This window comes from Salvelinus fontinalis, chromosome 1, assembly GCF_029448725.1.
Source record: "Salvelinus fontinalis isolate EN_2023a chromosome 1, ASM2944872v1, whole genome shotgun sequence".
NCBI classification, from domain to species: Eukaryota; Metazoa; Chordata; class Actinopteri; order Salmoniformes; family Salmonidae; genus Salvelinus; species Salvelinus fontinalis.
The window spans coordinates 26812108-26832324 of NC_074665.1; the positions used below are offsets into that span (position 1 = coordinate 26812108).

A 20217-nucleotide genomic window follows, 5' to 3' on the forward strand; every position below is an offset into this window, starting at 1 on the left:
TCAATTAGTGTCAAATGTAATTCAACTGTATTGTTATGTTGCAAAAGGAAACAATAACTACAATTGTAAGAAAAAAAAAAAAAAAGGTTCTGAAGAGTTCTAAATGCATCAGAGGCACAAATACAGTATGACCTCCCTATGATTGGTAATGGCTGGGAGCAAGAAGTTACATGTTCAATAAGATGCGGGTAGAGTGCCAAAAATGAGTGAAGAACATAAGCTCCTTACAAGACTAAATGAAGAGGACTTTGCATGAAACAACACAGCACCAACAAAGTGCACTCCGTTTGTCAGCCATTGTAAGGCAAAAAAAATCGAATAGAAATACATGATTAAAAAAAACACAATTTTGTAACGTAGCTTGCTACTCAATGGTCCCATTATCAACTGCCACAACATGTATGAAAATCCTAATCTTCTATTCCAAACAAAAACCATTTCAATAAACAGGTTACAATGATGGGATTCCATTTAAATAAATAAAAACTTACAGATTGTGGATATCCCTTTGCTTGCTGCCTCCCTGTGAAAATAGCAATATACCTACCTGTGGGGGGAAGAAAGATTAGTGGCATTTAAAACCAAGCATGTTCTGTTTGCTCAAATAGCTGACCATATTTTGTTATATAGGTAATGACAGCACAACCAGTAACGGCATCACCTGAAATAGCCTTACTTGAGAAGCAGATAAAAAAGTATACATGTTTCAATTGCAGAAATCGACCAGTGAGGCTAAAAATATATATACTAGCTCCAAAAAAAAGACCAGCCCCGCCCAACCCCTCGAATTTGTGGCTGCATTTGGGGCCGGCGCAATTGTTTTACTGAGGTGGCCTGGTGGGGTGCCTATAGGCTTCTAAAAACCTACACCATTGCAACGTAGGCCCTAGGCTTTTGAAATAGACTTGTGCTTGTCTTCCCGAGGTGTATTTATTATACAGTGCCCAAAATTAATTTGGTGGCGCACATAGGCCACTTGGGAAAAAAATAATGAATTTGACCTGTTTTTGGAATCGGTCAATATAGACTACATTATGAATCCTTGAGAATTAAAAGCATTATAGAAAAGGCCTTTAAATATATTTTGCAGAGGGTGGCGCAAGAGTGTAATCTATAGTTATACAATGGTAGCCTATAAATCACCTGTTGCTGAGTTATACGCCACATTATTTCATAACAAATGCAATACCCGTCTGTGATTGTCAGAACAACCCAAGATAGGTGGTTAGTTTGCATTCACACGTTTTAATTGTTTAAGTAATAATGTTAAACAGCTTACCAGGGGTGTTGGTGGGGTCACATGAAAAAGTGCAGTTTCTACCTAATTAGTGCGTCTTTTCCCATGAGCCTTAAGCCGCCAAATACACACCGGAGATGAGGTTGTCATCTTTAATTGGACCTAACTGAAATACCCGCCTAGTCATGTTTTCAATCTTGAACAGGTGTTTGCTGAATGGGGTATTGATGGTCTTTTAAACATATATTTATATATCTAACCTAATATTTCGCTCTTCAGTGAGAATAATACGTTCTTAAAGCTGTATAGTGGATAAAAGTTCCTCAATGTCTTTCCACCTTGGACTAACTATTTTTTCGACTTTAAACGGACATCCAAGGCAATACGTTTAAACTGAAATAATATTAGAACAGAACATGTTGTCCAGGGCCTACAAATGCTGCTAAACAAAATGTCCAATGTAACACAAAGTGGATGGTTGCTTGTGAATATTGAATCAAATAATACAATATTTCAATTAAGTAAATAGGTTGATTCTTCAATCGAACTTGAAGAGAACATTTTAATAAGGGTACTTAAAAATGATTTGGCTGCATACATCATGCTAATGTGAGTTGTCAAAATGTTAATTGAATCCTTAAGATTATCAAACCTTTTTGTAATCGGATGGTCGACCTAACTCCATTAGCTGAACTTATTTTCTTTCCGTTGAACTCTTCAAATACAGGTAAAACCTCAATGATGAGGATGTGATATATTCAAGGACTTTGCATTTAAAGGAGTATTCCACTACAAACCTTTATTTTGGTATTTTTTCCATTAGTCCACTGTTGATACAGCCCCAAAATGTTTACATGTCAGCAATCAAGTTTTCAAGATATACTGCTTTCAAAAAGCTAATTGTAACTTGCCACATCATCATGATGATGCATAATGCATCATATGATGTAAAAGGCATCATCATGATGATGTGGCAAGTTACAATTAGCTTTTTAAAAGTCCTGTGTCTTGAAAACGTGATTGCTGACATGCAAAACATTTTGGGACTGTACCAACAGTGGACTAATGAAAGAAATACCTAAATATAGTTTTTGAGTGGATTATTCCTTTAATAGGCTGTTTGACTAGTCTGTTACTGACTTGATATGCTATCACATGGGATTTGTCACAAAATTACAGAATCCTTCAACTGATCAAACCTTTTATATAGGATTGTCCTTTAACTGAACAAAAATGTTTCTTGGTCATTTTCAAAAGGTGAACTATTTCAAATCCCTGAAAAAGTTTCTGAACCCATTTACCTGAAACTCATATGTTTATAGGCTACCAAATGTTCAGTTAGGTCAAAAGGACCTAGTTGTGTATCATATGATATTCACCTGCCAATTGTCCTTGCCCCTTTTCCTATACATTAAATTACGTTTGACAGCTATTTTGGTTCTATGGTGGAAAATGCATACTCGTGAATTGTTGGCATTTTCGTTAGCTCCAGATGGTGACGAGAGAAGAAAAGTACAAATAATGTAACATATAATCCTCTGGCGTGTTCAGGTACCCAAGCAGAGCAGTTTCTGTGTACCATGTCCCTTTTCATAATGCAAAAAAAAATGGTCGACCTGTCTGTGAACTACCTCAGTGGGCTTAGGAGAGTGAATTAAGCAAGATTTAGCTAGTGAATTTATTAAGCCAAGTCTTAAGAGTGTACTTTACACAAAACCAGTAATCTCCCTGTTTTATACGTGCCAACAACAATTGTATTCTGAAATGCGCACTTGAATGCCCCACTGAATGATGTTTCTTACAACCGTTGCGTATATGTAGGCTGGCTATGTATCAGATAGCCTACACTCTCAAGAAAATAGAACCTATTTTTCTAAGAGTGTAGAGTAGACTGCACACATCGATCAGTTCCTACATGAGTAGATTACATTAAGAGAAAATACATGAATATAGATATGGAGCACCATTAATAGAGGCTATTGTATAAAACCAGGTGTCGTAGCGCCCAAGGACAACTTTGCTAAGGCTTTAGGCTATGTCCATTTTGCAATCTGTTGTTGAAAAGAATCAAACAGAAGGAATAGAGTTGAATATTGTGTTACTTCTGATATCTCGTATAAGGATTTCAAATGGAAAATAATTGTCTAAACATTATAGGACCAATACCTCTGTTAAAAAACGCAAGCTTAGAAAAAAGCATAGAAATCCCACATAGATTGTTTACTTGAAAAAATACATAATAGTTCCATAATATCCATTAATGAAAACTTTGTTTAGCCATGTCAACACTTTAAACCTGTCTGACTAATAGTCCATCGCACAGCAAACTGCAGATGAGTGCGTTAGAAATTAAAGCAGGCCTTATACAGAACATTCTCATCATGTCAGTCATATACAATAACACAAGATTTACGAGCATATATAAAGTAGTTCATGTGTACTAGCCTTATCAAAATATGTTGTTTATTAATTATGAATGGTTAAAGATAAGGTTGGCACACACATCAAATTGTACATAAGAAGAAACAATTGAAATAAAAAGTTAGCCTAAAAGGTTACTTATGCCCAAAGCTGTGTGCTGTCTGAAAATGGTATAAATGGACAGAGCCTGTTTGAATAATTGAACATGCACTGAAAGCATCTTATTTATTATTTTTTTGTTAGTTCCTATAGCTAAGGTCTTGTCTCAAAACGGTAGCCTAATTCAAGGCCTGTATATACAACAGAGAATTATTATGAAGCAAACAACAAAACAATTCATCCAAACTTATTTTCTCTTGTGTTACATTTTATGTAGAGTGATTGCGTTTGTAGCCTAGTTACTGAATGTAGATAACATTTCAAACGGTTGAGTTGGTTTTGAAAATACAGGCTACAAATAACATGCACATTATTTTTTATTATACTTATATTAATGATTTGTAATGATTATTTTAATTATATTTTCCCATCTTCACGCACTTTTTGGAGGGTGGGATATAGGCTAGTAGCCGCGCTTATAGCCTGCAAGTTAATCTTATCAGATCTTTCGGAATTAATTAAGTAACTTTTATAATGAGGCTGCAGGAAGCCTAGTGGTTAGAGCGTTGGACTAGTAACCGGAAGGTTTCAAGATCAAATCCCCGAGCTGAAAAGGTACAAATCTGTCGTTCTGCCTCTGAACAAGGCAGTTAACCCACTGTTCCTAGGCCTTCATTGAAAATAAGAATTAGTTCTTAACTGACTTGCCTAGTTAAAAAAAGGGTAATAATAAATAAGTAATGCATTTTGAGGTATGGGTTTAAGATAATTATTAGATGACACCCCCATGTAAAGAATGAAACGTAACCTCCCCTTCGTAGGCTAATTCAGGTATTTATTATATTATGCTTGTTAGAGAATGTGTTTCATGAATTTGTTGACCCTCCTGCAGGTGCTTCTTCCCTGAACACAGCGTGAGGGCAGAGAGAGGGAGAGAGAGATGGTCGACTCCACACCTGGCACAAGCCTTGACCGTTTCTGCACCGACACCCCCCTCTTGTGGATAGGGAAGTGGTGGTTTGGATCAGTGTATCATGACAAAGTTTCTGTATGAAACTATAACTTTTATGGGTATTTTCTAGTTTCCATGTGCTTCTGCGCGGTACTTTCTTTTTTCCCATTGATGTTCTATTTTTTTCCTTTTAACCAAACAAAGTTGTTGTTGTCAATGGTATGCATCAACACTATAACCTACTGTTGATGTTGTAAAGATCCAACATAGCATACCTCTGAAATGCGTTTGTTGTTCATTTATCCGTTGGAAAAAGAGGGGTCCATCGTTGTCGCTTACTCACACAACACATAAATAGTGAAATACACCGGCCTTTACAGTTATAATTTCTAGTACATTAACTAATCCCAATTAAAGATGGTAATTGTTTGACGTAAATGGAAACAAATAGGCAACCAACAAAACATGTCACTATGTCATTGGATTTAGGTTAGAAGTTGGGTGAAGTTGATTCAACATCAGCACATCGTTTTTTTGTTGTTGCAATGACGTGAAAACAACGTTGATTCAACCAGTTTTTGCCCAGTGGGAAGCGAATGGCAAAGAACAAGCATAAATGCGGTGCTTCTGCGATCCGAGAAACAGAATCCTTCTTCCCAGTTGGATAATTCGTTTTGTGTGTTTACCATCCTTGAATATGTCTTGCACTCCAGGATTATGCGAGCATTTTCCAATTAGGCGGATATAAATTCATCATAAGAATGCTGCAAGACTGCAACAAGAAACAACGCTTGTGACATCATTAGTGGTGGAACATGAATCCAGCTATACTTAAAATGTTGCCTGATTCATCCAAGCCTTCGTGCGCTTTGTGATAGGAGAGAAGGGTCCTTGTCCTCACAACCAATATACATTTTTTAAGGCACTTAAGCACCATCACCATTTTTTTCTCGTGTCCTAGCGTCATTAATGGATGTTTTTTTCCTCTATTTTCCTTTAAAAAAGGTGATTACCAGGGTTTCAGAGATGCTTCACTGCACTTTATGGCCACTTGCACTGTTTGTGCATGCCAGACCTGGGTTTAAATAGGCATACTATTTATTGTATTCAATTATTTTCACATACGTCTTGAAGTAAGTTTTGCATGTATTTGGAAATACACTTGAAAAGTTTTTTCAAATACAAATAATGAAATATTCCATGCATTAAAACCTAGGTATGTTTGATCCTAGGGGTATTTGAAATAATGTATTTGGAAACAAGTTTGTAAATAGTGTCAAATAGTGGCCTATTTATAGGAAAATATTTCAAAATACTTTTAAATACTTCATATAGAAGTAGTTGATTTGGCCACATTATTTGAAAATACTCAAATACACAGGAAATATGTATTTAAAATACAAAATATGCATGTATTTGACCCCAGGTCTGGTGCACGCACAATGTATAGCTTTCCTTGGAAAAGAAATGCCAGACAAATAAAATCCAAACTTTTTGAAAAATCTTAAACTATGTTGACTGTTTTCTGTTATAGTAATATACCATGAATTTTCAATACATTTTCTGTTAGACTTATGGATAAATGTGGGTGTGTTAATGTGTTTATTATATTGTCATTTGAAAGATTGAGAAAGAACCAATAGTGGATGTCTTGGCAATTTTTTATTTGAAGTTAATGGATGTATGGCAGGGAGTTGCCTTGCTGTGTATGAGGATGTCATATTGCTGAGTCTACCTTTAGAAATAATCAGTGATGATAAGTTATTATCAGTTAAAAATACATATTGGCACAATGTGAGTAAACAGATTGATTCTGATGCAATAACTTGGGACTGTGGTATGGTGTGTGTACACTAAACCAGGCAGATATCTAAGTAATATATTTTAATTTAAAAAAATGGTGAACTATACCACATTGTTCGGACTTACCCAATGTGCACTTATCAGTCCACTGAATCAACATGTAGTACTACCATAATTGCCTACCATCATTGTTAGTTGACTGTGAGAAAGTCACATAGCAGAAGACCACTAGATGGGGTTAGGAGCTGGTCGTTTGTGCACCACGGGCTAGGATGCTGAAGTGACCTTGATAGGTTCTTTTCTCTTTTTTTCACCAGTTGCTACAGTAACTGAATATATTTGGATCCTCTCAATGAGACCATAGCGGAGGAAAAATGTTTAATTTTTTTTCTGGCTAGTCATCTCTCAAATGACTCCATCTTTTCTGTTTGAAATGGGGTCGAGAGGAAGATTCCCCATTGTGAAGTATGTGCTGCTTTGGCTGTCTGGCTCTGCTCTGTCTGACTTTATTGGGAACTTCTTCTGCATGTGTAGCATCACTTCTCAGTGTAGCTCTTTTCCTTCCCTGGAAGATAGCACCTACTCACTCTATCATGTGGGGGAAATGAGCTGAGTGTTTGATACATGATGGTACTGCTATAGTAGCACTCCACTGGAGGGCCGTGGCTACAGGAGAGAATGATGGATCCCATTTCATGTACTACACCCCACAATCCTCAAGCAATCCTCAATTTTTACAATGCAAGCTTTAGGTCATGGGCGTGGGGAGGTGTGCCCATTGCTGTCCAATGAGGTCATTTATAGACACTATTTCTGGCCATTTAGGGGACCCTATTTTTTCAAGAGCACACCCCCGGAGGCAAATTGTTGAGCATGTAACTTTAAAATTCCACACTGGCTACCACAGGGTGGTTTCAAGAATATGCATATTACCCTTTAGCAAGGCAGAATGCCGGTTTCAAATATTGTTTTTACCAACTGCTTAAAATATATTTTTCACCAACTGCTTGTTTACAGACTTTTTAATCAATTAACCTTGGCATTTCTTTATTCACTGATAGTTAGTTGTTTGTGTTGTGGTCAATGTTCATTGTTGTGTCAGTATTGGTTCAATCGAATTTTCCCTTTGGGATCAATAAAGTAGTCCTTACTAACTAGCAAGTGGGTGATTATTGGAGTGGTATTTGCGTCCCTCACCTTTGCAACCATGAAAAACACTTTAAAATTACAAATAGAAGCAGGTTTCCTCTGTGATTTTGCCTGTGCTTACCTCCATTCCATTTATTTTTATCCTGAAAAACTCCTCCGTGCTTAATGATTAGAAGCATACCCATAACATAATGTAGCCACCTCCAAAATATGGAGTGGTAATGTGTTATATTGGATTTCCCCCAAAGACAGCACTTTGTATTCAGGACAAAAAGTCAATTGCTTTGCCACATTTTTTGAAGTATTACTTATTCAGTACAGGTTTTCTTCTTTTCACTCTGTCAATTAGGTTAGTATTGTGGAGTATCTACAACGTTGTTTATCCATCCTCAGTTTTCTCTTATCACAGCCAATAAACTGTGTAACTGTTTTAAAGTCAACATTGGCCTCATGGTGAAACTTCCTTCCTCTCCAGCAACTGAGTTAGAAAGGACGCCTGTATCTTTGTAGTGACTGGGTGTATTGATACAGAATCCGAAGTATAATTAGTAACTACACCATGCTCAAAGGGATATTCAATGTGTGCTTTTTTTTATTAATACCCATTTACCAATAGGTGCCCTTCTTTGCGAGGCATTGGAAAACCTCCCTGGTCTTTGTGGTTGAATCTGTGTTTGAAATTAACTGCTTGACTGAGGGACATTACAAATAATTGTATGTGTAGGGTACAGAGATGAGGTAGTCATTAATAAATCATGTTAAACACTATTATTTGACACAGAGTGAGTCCATGCAACTTATTATGTGACTTGTTAAGCACATTTACTCCTGAACTTATTTAGGCTTGCCATAACAAGCCTTAACATACTTAGTGACTCAAGACATTTCAGGTTTTAATTTATTAGTAATTTATACAAATTTAGAGAGAAAAATAATAATTCCACTTTGACATCATGGGGTAGGCCAGTGACAGAAAATCTCAATTTAAAAATGTTACATTCAGGCTGTAACACAACAAAATGTGGAAAAAGTCCAGGATTGTGAATACTTTTTGAAGGCACTGTATGATATGTGTCTCTAAGTTTTATGTAATTGGTGTTGCCGCCTTAAAAATCCCTCATTACAAAGATATACATGGACCTTGAGCATTCCCTGCAGTGGCAAACTGTTATGGGGGAGGGGTCTAGATTAAAGAAAATGATTAGCTAATCATACCCTTTTAGTATGTCATAAATTGGAGGGTTCCATTGATATTCGGTGTTTGTCTAAATAAAAATAGTCATTGGAAAATTACATTGTGAACAAAATGATTAATCATATCACTTCAGTAAATGTATTTTTAAAGAGTTAATAACCTTAGATTTAAGCATCTGTGGCCTCCATTTATGAAAATCCTCAATTAACTGGTGCGCTGCACGAAATGAGTCCCTTTTGGGTAGTGTGGTTTTTACCACTACTAATTTTTTGTCATGAAGAACACATGCTCAACTTAATAAAAAAACATGTTTTCCCATCTCCAGAGGTTAAAAAAAATACTATAGTAAGTGCCGATTAAGTGCCAAATAAAGTATAAAGTAACGGGGTTGACCGTAACAGGTTAGAAAATTTCGTCTTAAATCAGCCATAAATCCCCCTGTGACAGGGGGAATGGAAGCTTGTTGTGTGCAAAAGGGAGGGGCAATTGCATGTAAGCTTCCCCAAAAATATGTAATTGTTAGAACATTTCAATGTTTCTTTTAAAAATATATATTTAATAGGAATAGTTTGACCATATTAAAACAAGAGTTCAGTTCATGTAACAGGGTTGACCTTAAAATGAATGACAGTTTTTTTTTTGGGGGGGGGGGGGGGTTGCCTTAAAATGAATCACATAATTCTTTGCAATGACAACAAAAAGCAACAAAAATAAACAATGATGGGAAAACTTGGAGAAATGTTGGGGTTAAGTGCTGTTAAACTCTGACGCCCTCTTGTGGCACTTTCTAAGTGGGGCGGCAGATAGCATATTGGTTGCTGGATCCAGCAATCCCCGAGCTGACAAGGTAAAAATCTGTCGTTCTGCCTCTGAACAAGACATGTAACCAACTGTTCCACGGTAGGCCGTCATTATAAATAAGAATTTGTTCCTAACTGACTTGCCTAGCTAAATAAAGGTTACGTTTTAAAAAAATCTATTTAAGTGACACATTGTAAACTACCTTCATTCCATACATTTAGTTTTCAAAACAATAAGTCCTACAAACACATGCTTAGTATTGTTAGAAAGGTAAGAAGAACCGTGTAATTCTGACAATGTGCAACAACGCAACTATTACAGAGCCAGAGCAACAGGAGGCAAAGAAAATCTGAAAACAATTGTTTATTTATTTGGTTTGGGTTCGAAATTGTTCCCATTTTGGGAAATAAGAGATTTGAAAGTCTGGGTTTAAAATTAAATATTTCACCAATTACCATTCCAAAATGATTTAGTCCTCTTTGTAATATATATGATTTAAATGTCATATATTTTACCTAATTGTGTCGCTAAACATGTGCAAATCCCCATACAAACACAGCCATTAAAAAGCGTAAGACATCTCCCAGCCTGGTGGAAAGCAGAAATGCCTCCGTTTTTAGTCTTACAATTAAATACATTTGGGGAGAAAGCTGAAGTCGTAACCTTTTCACTGAATTAATCAGATCGAATGTCTGATTCCTAGTTCATCCACTAGATTGCAGTAGAATATCACATGATGTGACTTGGCCACTTGAAACTAGATATGTCTAGTTTGAATTCAGTGTTGCCAATTTAGCGACGTTGTCGCTATATTTAGGGAGGTTTTCTGACCCCTCTGACGACTTTTATTGGTAAAAGATTCTAGAGATAATCCAGCTAGTTTTTAGGCTGCCTTTGGGTAGTTTTGACAACCACGTTCCTATGGTTTTGATAGCATTTAGCAAAAGGCAAAACTAAGCTAGCTAGCTGATTTGTTTTTGCAGAGACATATTGTTTTGGAGCATCTGATGTCCTAACGTGGTGAGTGATGAACAGGAATTTCTCAAGTCCCTACTGTTGCAGTCATGACGCAAGTGTCACAGTCAAATCCCTCCACATGCTTTTAGTTTGACCAGCTGTTTTCAACAAATTATATGTTTTCATTTGGTTGTCATATTGGCAGGTTTTCTAGTAACAAACTATTTAGCTAGCTTCAAGCCTAATGTTTGATATGCAATGCAATCTCCGCGTAATGAACAGTGTCGAGTGTCCTGACAAGAAGGCAAACTTTTCTAGCTATGCCAGGCAAAATCAGGCATCATCAGCTAATTGTTGGGATGTATCCAAATGAATGTCAATAGAAAACAGCTTAAACAAATGCAAATGCAGCTACTTTGCTTTTATTCTGGCTGTGTCAGCTAGCTAGCAAGATAAGAACGTTGCCAGCGAGCATGGGAACGGAGCATTTAGAACGAACAACTGGGTCATGTTCATAAATATATGAACACAAAGTATAAACACATCATGCAACAATTTCAAAGATTTTACTGAGTTACAGTTCATATAAGGAAATCAGTCAATTTAAATCAGAATCATAAAACACAGGACGAGATGTTAAAACTGTCCATTGTGCCGATAGATGGTATGCACTCACATGAGATTTGCCGTGATGTTGACAGAGTGGCATGGGAGGTTTATTTCTTAGACTGGGTTAAGATGTCAATTTTGGGACACATCCTCAGTAGTGTGCCTTCGAATCAGTGGGTGTTTCTGCCTTTAATCACTAAACACCCTCATCAAAGGTGGCCAGCTAAAGGGTGATCAAGCCTTAGCATGTGTCCCATGCCCAATTAAGATTTCCCACGAGAGTATGCAAGGCAGGGGCGTCCTCTTTCCTGAGCCAGCCCTACAGCTGACCGCATACCTCATATGCCCTCCTCAAGTTGGAGGGATCTGAATTGGGTTCTCAGGTGGGGGTGGGGGGTCATGAAGTTATAGCCCAGCAAGGGTCCTTCCGTTTGATCCAGATCCACTGGCTGCCTCTTTCAGCTGCTTGAGAAACTGCTCTGACAGTCTGCCGCAGAGCCTGTCCATGGATTCCAAGTTCTTTCAGCAACCTGATGGTGGAAGAAGCCACGAATCCTCTGCATCCCACTTCAACAGGCCAGACTTTTGCATTCCAGCCACGCTGAGTTGCGTCTGCTGCCAACTCTGTAACGCAGTTTCTTACGCTCGTAGGCCTCTTCAACAGAGTTTTCCCATGGGACTGTGAGCTCTATGATGTACACAGCCTTTTGTGAAGGGGACCAGAGTACCATGTCTGGCCTAAGGTTGGTAGAAGCAAAAAACTCAAAAATGAGTTGCTGGCCAATATCGACAAGCATCTTCCAGTCCCGGGCCATGATTAGGTGTCCAGTTTCTGGCTTTGTAGGAGGATGCTTGGGCCTTTTCTGTCCCTCCCGGATGAATGTTGTTGTTTTGACGGGATTGCTTGTTTTTGGAGGTAATGAATTGGTTGCACTCCTCTTGGTTTCAAGTGCTGCAGCCAGGCTCTTGAGGACCTGCTTGTGCCTCCAGGTGTAGCGGCCTTGTGAGAGGCTGCTCTTGCAACCTGTCATTATATGCCTGAGAGTCGCTGGAGCTGGGCAGAGGGGGCAGGTCGGGTCCTCGCCATACCATTGATGTAGGTTTTTTGGTGATGGAAGCACATCATAAACAGCTCTTATGATGAAGCTGATGTTGCTTGCCTCCATTTGCCAAAGCTCACTCCAGTTGATCTTTCTCCTCTCCAGGCCTTCCCACCGCGTCCATTGCCCTTGTTTAGCAAGAGAGACAGCCTTTGCACTTCTCCTCCTGTCTGCGCACCTCCTCGACCACCAGCTTCCTGCGTTCAGATGTTGTTGCCTTATGGAACGTTGGTTTGCTTGCTGCCAGGCCAAAGCCTCCTCTTCCATGCTGGATATTCCCCACAATGTCTTGGTTTTGATGAAATCAGAGACATCCCTCTTTAATCTAGGCCAAAAGAAATGTCTTAATATGCGATGGTATGTTTTCCTCACACCCATATGTCCAGCAACACCATTGTGAGAAGTTGTCAAAACCAACTCACGAAGCTTTACTGGTACCACAACCTGACTAATCGCCTCCCCCAGAAAACGACTACCATGAGAAACCCACTTTCTCATCAGGACATCCTCTTGGAGAAAATAGCAATGGGCGACATCTCCCAACTGTTCCACAGGCACAATTTGGTCACGCAACTCTTCCAATGTGGGGTCAGTCCGCTGCGCACTGACTAGATCTGAGTGGGTAACAGACAACGGAATAACAGGGAAAGCAGTGTCATACTTCTTTGTGGTATTCTCATCAGTCGGCACAGTGACCAGTTCGCCACGACTCATAGAACTCGTCACTGCACACGCACGGAACATCCCTGGGGAGCTCTGTACACTCTCATCTGGAATCTCAACAACTGACGGCTTTATGGAAACAACTCGAGATGGAAACACGACAGGCCATACACGATCACCAGCCAAGTTATTCCCAAGAACAACGTCAACACCCTCAATAGGCAACGAAGGACGCACCCCCACAACAACCTCACCTTTTACCAGCCCACAATCCAACATCATTTCATGTAATGGAACTGAAAGAGTGTTTAAACCTATTCCCCTAATTAGAACACTCTTCCCCGAATCAGTCTCAGCTGAAAAGGGTAACACAGACTCCAACACAAATGATTCGGAGGCACCTGTGTCTCTCAAGATCTTCACTGGCACCAATTCCTTACTCCCTAATATAGACACAAAACCTTCCATAATGAAAGGTAAATAGCCTGGGTGAATATGGACTTTCACCTGCGCCTGAGACCACGTGTCATGAGTGAACTGATGTGAAACAGGCGCAGCTAACGCCGTAGGCTTAGATTTAACGTAATCACGCGTACTGAATTTGTCCTTTTCCCTGAGAACCGGACATTCGTTTTTCCAATGACCTGAATCATGACAGTAATGACACTCTTGCCCAAAGTCAGCTTTTCCACGGAAGTCAGGCTCAACCCTAGTTGAATTGAACTCTGCCCGTGAACCAAAATATCTCGGTGAGCGAAGCCCAAATCTATCCGAACCCCCCCACTCATTCCGAATACGGGGCTCTGCAAAGACACTTTTGTGAGTCAACACATACTCATCCGCCAAAACTGCAGCTTCAGCGACATTCTTTACTTTTCGTTCGTTAATATAAGTGGCAATACGATCAGGGATTGTGTCTTCAAATTGCTCTAACATAATCAGATCACACAGACCTTGGAGAGTCACAACTTCAGAGGCAGAACACCATCGATTAAACTGTAAAGATAATTGTCGCGCAAACTCAACATGAGTCTTATCATCCTTTTTTAAAGTTCTAAATCGTTGGCGGTAAGCCTCAGGAACCAATTCATAAATTTGTAACACAGCCGTTTTAACCTTATCATAACTGGCACTGTCGTGTACACTAAGAGCTGAATATGCTTCCTGCGCTTTACCAGTCAGCATACACTGCAACATTAAGGTGCGGTCAGAATCAGGCCAACTCCTAGCGTCAGCAACACACTCAAACAACGGAAATAATGTCTCAGGGTCCTTTTCATTAAACTGAGGCAATAACCGTGAGTTCCCAACAATATCAAATGTGTCCTGGACACGACCAAAAGAGGAACGACCCCTGGGTAAATCTGGGTCACCTTCCCAGAACAAACTCTCCCCAGAAATCTTTCCTTCCCTAACCAACTCTATCCGTTCTTGTTGCAACTTGATTTTAGCATACTCAATATCTTGTTTAAATGCTAATTCCTTTTCATACTTTACACGATCATACTCTAGCTTCTCACGATCATGCTGCCGATCATGTTCTAGCTGTAACCGAAGCAGTTCTTTCTGCTGTTCAAAAAGAAGACTACTAGTATTAACCGATGGAATGGCCATTGTAACGTTACGGGGAGATAACTCCTCAGCAGAGGCTGGTCCAGTGGTAACTTCAAGAATACCACTCTCCATCAGATTGGCCTTCAATATCAACCTAATAGAATTCTTTAGACGTTTATCACTAATTTCAACCTTGTAATGTTCAGCCACCTTCAACAGCTGTTCTTTAGTACCTATGTCTAACAATTCCTCTGATGGAAAGCGAATGAACTCATCTACATAAGACGCCATAGTTACAAAAAAAAAAAAAAATCTCACTCTTCCCTTCTGCTAAGCACACCAGACCACAACTCAAGAAATGACAATCACCCTGAGCACCACAGAAGAGAGATGAGATACGGAGCTTCCCCAAAACCTACATTAACTCAACCCTAGTCTTCGTGCGGATTTGCGGTGGGTATTTACGCACTGTAGCCCGCTGGCAAGGAAATAAACCCCCCAGCACGCTGGCAGATTCCACCAAGCCACGGATGTGCCCCCGAGACAACTGCTCAGTCCACAGACACCACACAAAAATAACAAACATTAACCATGCCCAACATATTTCAAAAATGAAACACGTCGCTAAACCTATCAGGGGTAAAAGGCTATAGCTCCGGGTAGTAAATAGTACTAGCCTATCCAAATCTCCCACTGAGGTACACAGCCGATTACTCACCTCAGACCGATGTCCCAACAGAAAGTAGAACAAGAGTTTCCAGGCTGGGCAGGGCCTGGAAACTAACCAATGTACTCTCTCCAACGCAGCACACCAACCAAACAACTAAGGCAACCAATACTGGGCCTATCAACTCAAACAAAATATTTAAACCAAACACGTACCTCCACGTTCTCCCAAACAAATACGTTCAATTAATCCCGGATGAGCCCCCACTTGTCACGAACCGGCTCAGAGCCCGTAACAAAAGGGAGACAACGTGGAGATAAGGAGTAACAAAATATATTTATTAAATAAAGTAACCTAAATGCCATTAACAATGGTGTGTGTAATCAGTAATCAGTAGTGTAAGTGAGTGTTTTGGCATGCATGAATGTGATAATGCGGTGTGTTGAAAGGTGCTAAAGCAAACAACCAAAATGTCACAAAAAACCACAACAAAATCTATAAAGGTGTCTGCATGGAGAGAGTCTCCTCCATGAACGGGGAAGTGGTGCATTTATCCTGGAAGACACCGGGCCCAGGTGTTTCCCATGTATCTGATGACCCTCCCAACTCCACCCACCGACATCCTAATAAGGAAACAAGAACAAAGAGAGAATACGGCAGACAGAGTGGGAGGGTCGTCACAAAAGCTTGAGCTTCCCAGGCAGTAGGGTCTTGTTGATGTTCTCAAAACCGTCGGCGATGTCCTGTCTTACTTGCTGCACTTGATCTTTATCCCGGAGGCTTTCGTTGTACCATCTACCCAGGCTCTTGACGGGTTGCTCAGACACCGTTGGTATCGGGTCATCTCCAATGCAGAACCTCACATCTTTAAGCTGTCCCTTGACTATGGAGATGCTTCGAGATTTGCTTGGCTTGATTTTCATCCGGGCCCACTTGATGTTATCCTGCAGTTTTGCAAGTAGCCGCCTGGTGCATGCTGCAGTGGTGGTCAGTGTAGTCATGTCATCCATGTATGCTCGGATAGGTGGGAGATGGAGCCCTTCCTTAGTTTTCTCACCGCCGACCACCCATCTCGATGCCCTGATGATGACTTCCATGGCCATAGTGAAGGCCATAAATTCATTAGGCCCTAATCTATGGATTTCACATGACTGAGAATACAGATATGCATCTGTTGGTCACATGCCTTAAAAAAAAGTTAGGGGCGTGGATCGGTAAACCAGTCAGTATCTGGTGTGACCACCATTTGCCTCATGCAGCGTGACACATGTCCTTAGAATAGAGTTGGTCAGGGTGTTGATTGTGGCCTGTGGAATTTTGTCCCACTCTTCTTCAATGGCTCTGCGAAGTTGCTGGATATTGGCGGGAACTGGAACATGCTGTCGTACACATAGATCCAGAGCATTCTAAACATGCTCAAAGGGTTACATGTCTGGTGAGTATGCAGGCCATGGAAGAACTGGGACATTTTCAGCTTCCAGGAATTGTGTACAGATCCTTGTGACATGGGGCCGTGCATTATCATGCTGAAACATGAATTGATGGCGGCAGATGAACGGCACGACAATGGGCCTCAGGATTTCGTCACAGTATTTCTGTGCATTCAAATTTCCATTGATGAAATGCAACTGTTTTCATTGTCCTTGGCTATGCCTGCCCATACCATAATCCCACTGCCACCATGGGGCACTCTGTTCACAAAGTTGACATCAGCAAAACGCCCGCCCACATTATGCCATACAGGCCATCTGCCCGGTAAAGTAGAAATGGTACAGTTGAAACCGGGATTCATATGTGAAGAGGTGGCCATCGAAGGTGAGCATTTGGTCTCAGACGATCCCGCAGGTGAAGAAGCCAGATGTAGAGATCCTGGGCTGGCGTGGTTACACGTGGTCTGCGGTTGTGAGGCTGGTTGGATGTACTGCCAGATTCTCTAAAACGACATTGGAGGTGGCTTATAGTAGAGAAATTAACATTAAATTCTCTAGCAACAGCTCTGGTGGACATTGAATGTTAATTTCTATACCAATTTCTCTACCTCCAACATCCCAATATTGTTCACATTTCATGTAAATGTTGAAACTACATAACAATACTAAATAAACAATTGATCTAGGAAATCTTTAAGGAAAATCCAATCAAAACCACTCATTCCTTTAATTTACTGTGTAAAATTACACTAATATGTGAGAACAATAGTTTTGGTGAACAAATGTTTCATTTTGGCATTATAATAAGGTTGGTAGCAACATGGAAAATTGTTATGGGAATCTGTTGCAGCTCCAGTCAACTACAAAATCTGTAATGCTGTAACGGCTGTCCTCCTCCTCTTCAGACGAAGAGGAGGAGTAGGGATTGGACCAAAGTGCAGCGTGATATTTGGACATAACGAAGTTTATTAAAAGTACAGACGAAAACCGAACACACTTCAACAAACTACAAAGTAAGAAAACGAACGATGTAGACAGAACTGAACATGGAACTTACATAAAGACACGAAGAACTCACGAACAGGAACAGACTACATCAAACGAACGAACAAACCGAAACAGTCCCGTGTGGTGCAACATACACAGACACAGAAGACAACCACCCACAAACAAACAGTGTGAACAGCCTACCTTTATATGGTTCTCAATCAGAGGAAAAGTCAAACACCTGTCTCTGATTGAGAACCATATAAGGCTAATTACAAACCACCTAAACATAGAAACACAAAACATAGAATGCCCACCCCAACTCACGCCCTGACCAACTAAACACATACAAAAATAACAGAAAACAGGTCAGGAACGTGACAGAACCCCCCCCTCAAGGTGCGAACTCCGGACGCACCACCAAAAGTCATGGGGAGGGTCTGGGTGGGCATCTGTCCACGGTGGCGGCTCAGGCTCTGGGCGTGGTCCCCATCCCACCATAATAAATCCCCGCTTCTTTAGCCTCCTCCCAATGACCACCCTCCAAATTAACCCCACTGGATTAAGGGGCAGCACCGGACTAAGGGGCAGCACCGGACTGAGGGGCAGCACCGGACTGAGGGGCAGCACCGGACTGAGGGGCAGCACCGGACTGAGGGGCAGCACCGGACTGAGGGGCAGCACCGGACTGAGGGGCAGCACCGGACTGAGGGGCAGCACCAGAATGAGGGGCAACACCAGAATGAGGGGCAACACCAGAATGAGGGGAAACACCAGAATGACTGGCGGATCCTGGCTGGCTGGCTCTGGCGGATCCTGGCTGGCTGGCTCTGGCGGATCCTGGCTGGCTGGCTCTGGCGGATCCTGGCTGGCTGGCTCTGGCGGATCCTGGCTGGATGACGGCTCTGGCTGGTCATGGCTGGATGACGGCTCTGGCTGGTCATGGCTGGATGACGGCTCTGGCTGGTCATGGCTGGCTGACGGCTCTGGCTGGTCATGGCTGGCTGACGGCTCTGGCTGGTCATGGCTGGCTGACGGCTCTGGCTGGTCATGGCTGGCTGACGGCTCTGGCTGGTCATGGCTGGCTGACGGCTCTGGCTGGTCATGGCTGGCTGACGGCTCTGGCTGGTCATGGCTGGCTGACGGCTCTGGCTGGTCATGGCTGGCTGACGGCTCTGGCTGGTCATGGCTGGCTGACGGCTCTGGCTGGTCATGGCTGGCTGACGGCTCTGGCTGGTCATGGCTGGCGGACGGCTCTGGCTGATCCTGTCTGGCGGAAGGCTCTGGCTGATCCTGTCTGGCGGAAGGCTCTGGCTGATCCTGTCTGGCGGAAGGCTCTGGCTGATCCTGTCTGGCGGAAGGCTCTGGCTGATCCTGTCTGGCGGAAGGCTCTGGCTGATCCTGTCTGGCGGAAGGCTCTGGCTGATCCTGTCTGGCGGAAGGCTCTGGCTGATCCTGTCTGGCGGAAGGCTCTGGCTGATCCTGTCTGGCGGAAGGCTCTGGCTGATCCTGTCTGGCGGAAGGCTCTGGCTGATCCTGTCTGGCGGAAGGCTCTGGCGGCTCCTGTCTGGCGGACGGCTCTGAAAGCTCATGGCAGACGGGCGGCTTTGAAAGCTCATGGCAGACGGGCGGCTTTGCAGGCTCAGTACAGACGGGCGGCTTTGAAGGCTCAGTACAGACGGGCAGTTCATGCCTCGCTTGGCAGACGGGCAGTTCAGGCGGCGTTGGGCAGACGGGCAGTTCAGGCGCCGTTGGGCAGACGGCCAGTTCAGGCGCCGTTGGGCAGACGGCCAGTTCAGGCGCCGTTGGGCAGACGGCCAGTTCAGGCGCCGTTGGGCAGACGGCAGACTCTGGCCGGCTGAGACGCACTGTAGGCCTGGTGCGTGGTACCGGAACTGGAGGTACCGGGCTAAAGACACGCACCTTCAGGCTAGTGCGGGGAGCAGCAACAGGGCACACTGGACTCTCAAGGCGTACTATATGCCTGGTGCGTGGTATCGGCACTGGTGGTACCGAGCTGAGGGCACGCACATAAGGGCGAGTACGGGGAGAAGGAACCGTGCGTACAGGGCTCTGGAGACGCTCTTGAGGCTTGGTGCGTGGTGCCGGAACTGGAGGCACTGGGCTGGATACACGCACCACAGGGAGAGTGCGTGGAGGAGGAACAGGGCTCTGGAGACGCACTGGAAGCCTGGTGCGTGGTGTAGGCACTGGTGGTACTGGGTTGGGGCGGGGAGGTGGCGCCGGAAATACCGGACCGTGCAGGCGTACTGGCTCCCTTGAGCACTGAGCCTGCCCAACCTTACCTGGTTGTATGCTCCCCGTCGCCCGACCAGTGCGGGGAGGTGGAATAACCCGCACCGGGCTATGTAGGCGAACCGGGGACACCATGTGTAAGGCTGGTGCCATGTAAGCCGGCCCGAGGAGACGTACTGGTGGCCAGATATGTAGGGCCGGCTTCATGACATCCGGCTCAATACTCAATCTAGCCCTGCCAGTGCGGGGAGGTGGAATAACCCGCACCGGGCTATGCACACGTACAGGAGACACCATGCGCTCTACTGCGTAACACGGTGTCTGCCCGTACTCTCGC

At 42.6% G+C, this 20217-nt stretch overlaps 1 protein-coding gene across 1 annotated transcript in view; it reads left to right on the forward strand.

Moving 5' to 3' along the window:
- Window positions 1-10652: 10652 nt before the first annotated feature.
- LOC129851458 (heat shock 70 kDa protein 12A-like) overlaps window positions 10653-20217 on the forward strand; it is a 53479-nt gene continuing 43914 nt past the window's right edge. The window contains exon 1 of the mRNA XM_055918030.1: window positions 10653-10677. The gene's annotated coding sequence lies outside the window, so the exon portion shown is untranslated. The remainder of the gene's footprint in view (window positions 10678-20217) is intronic.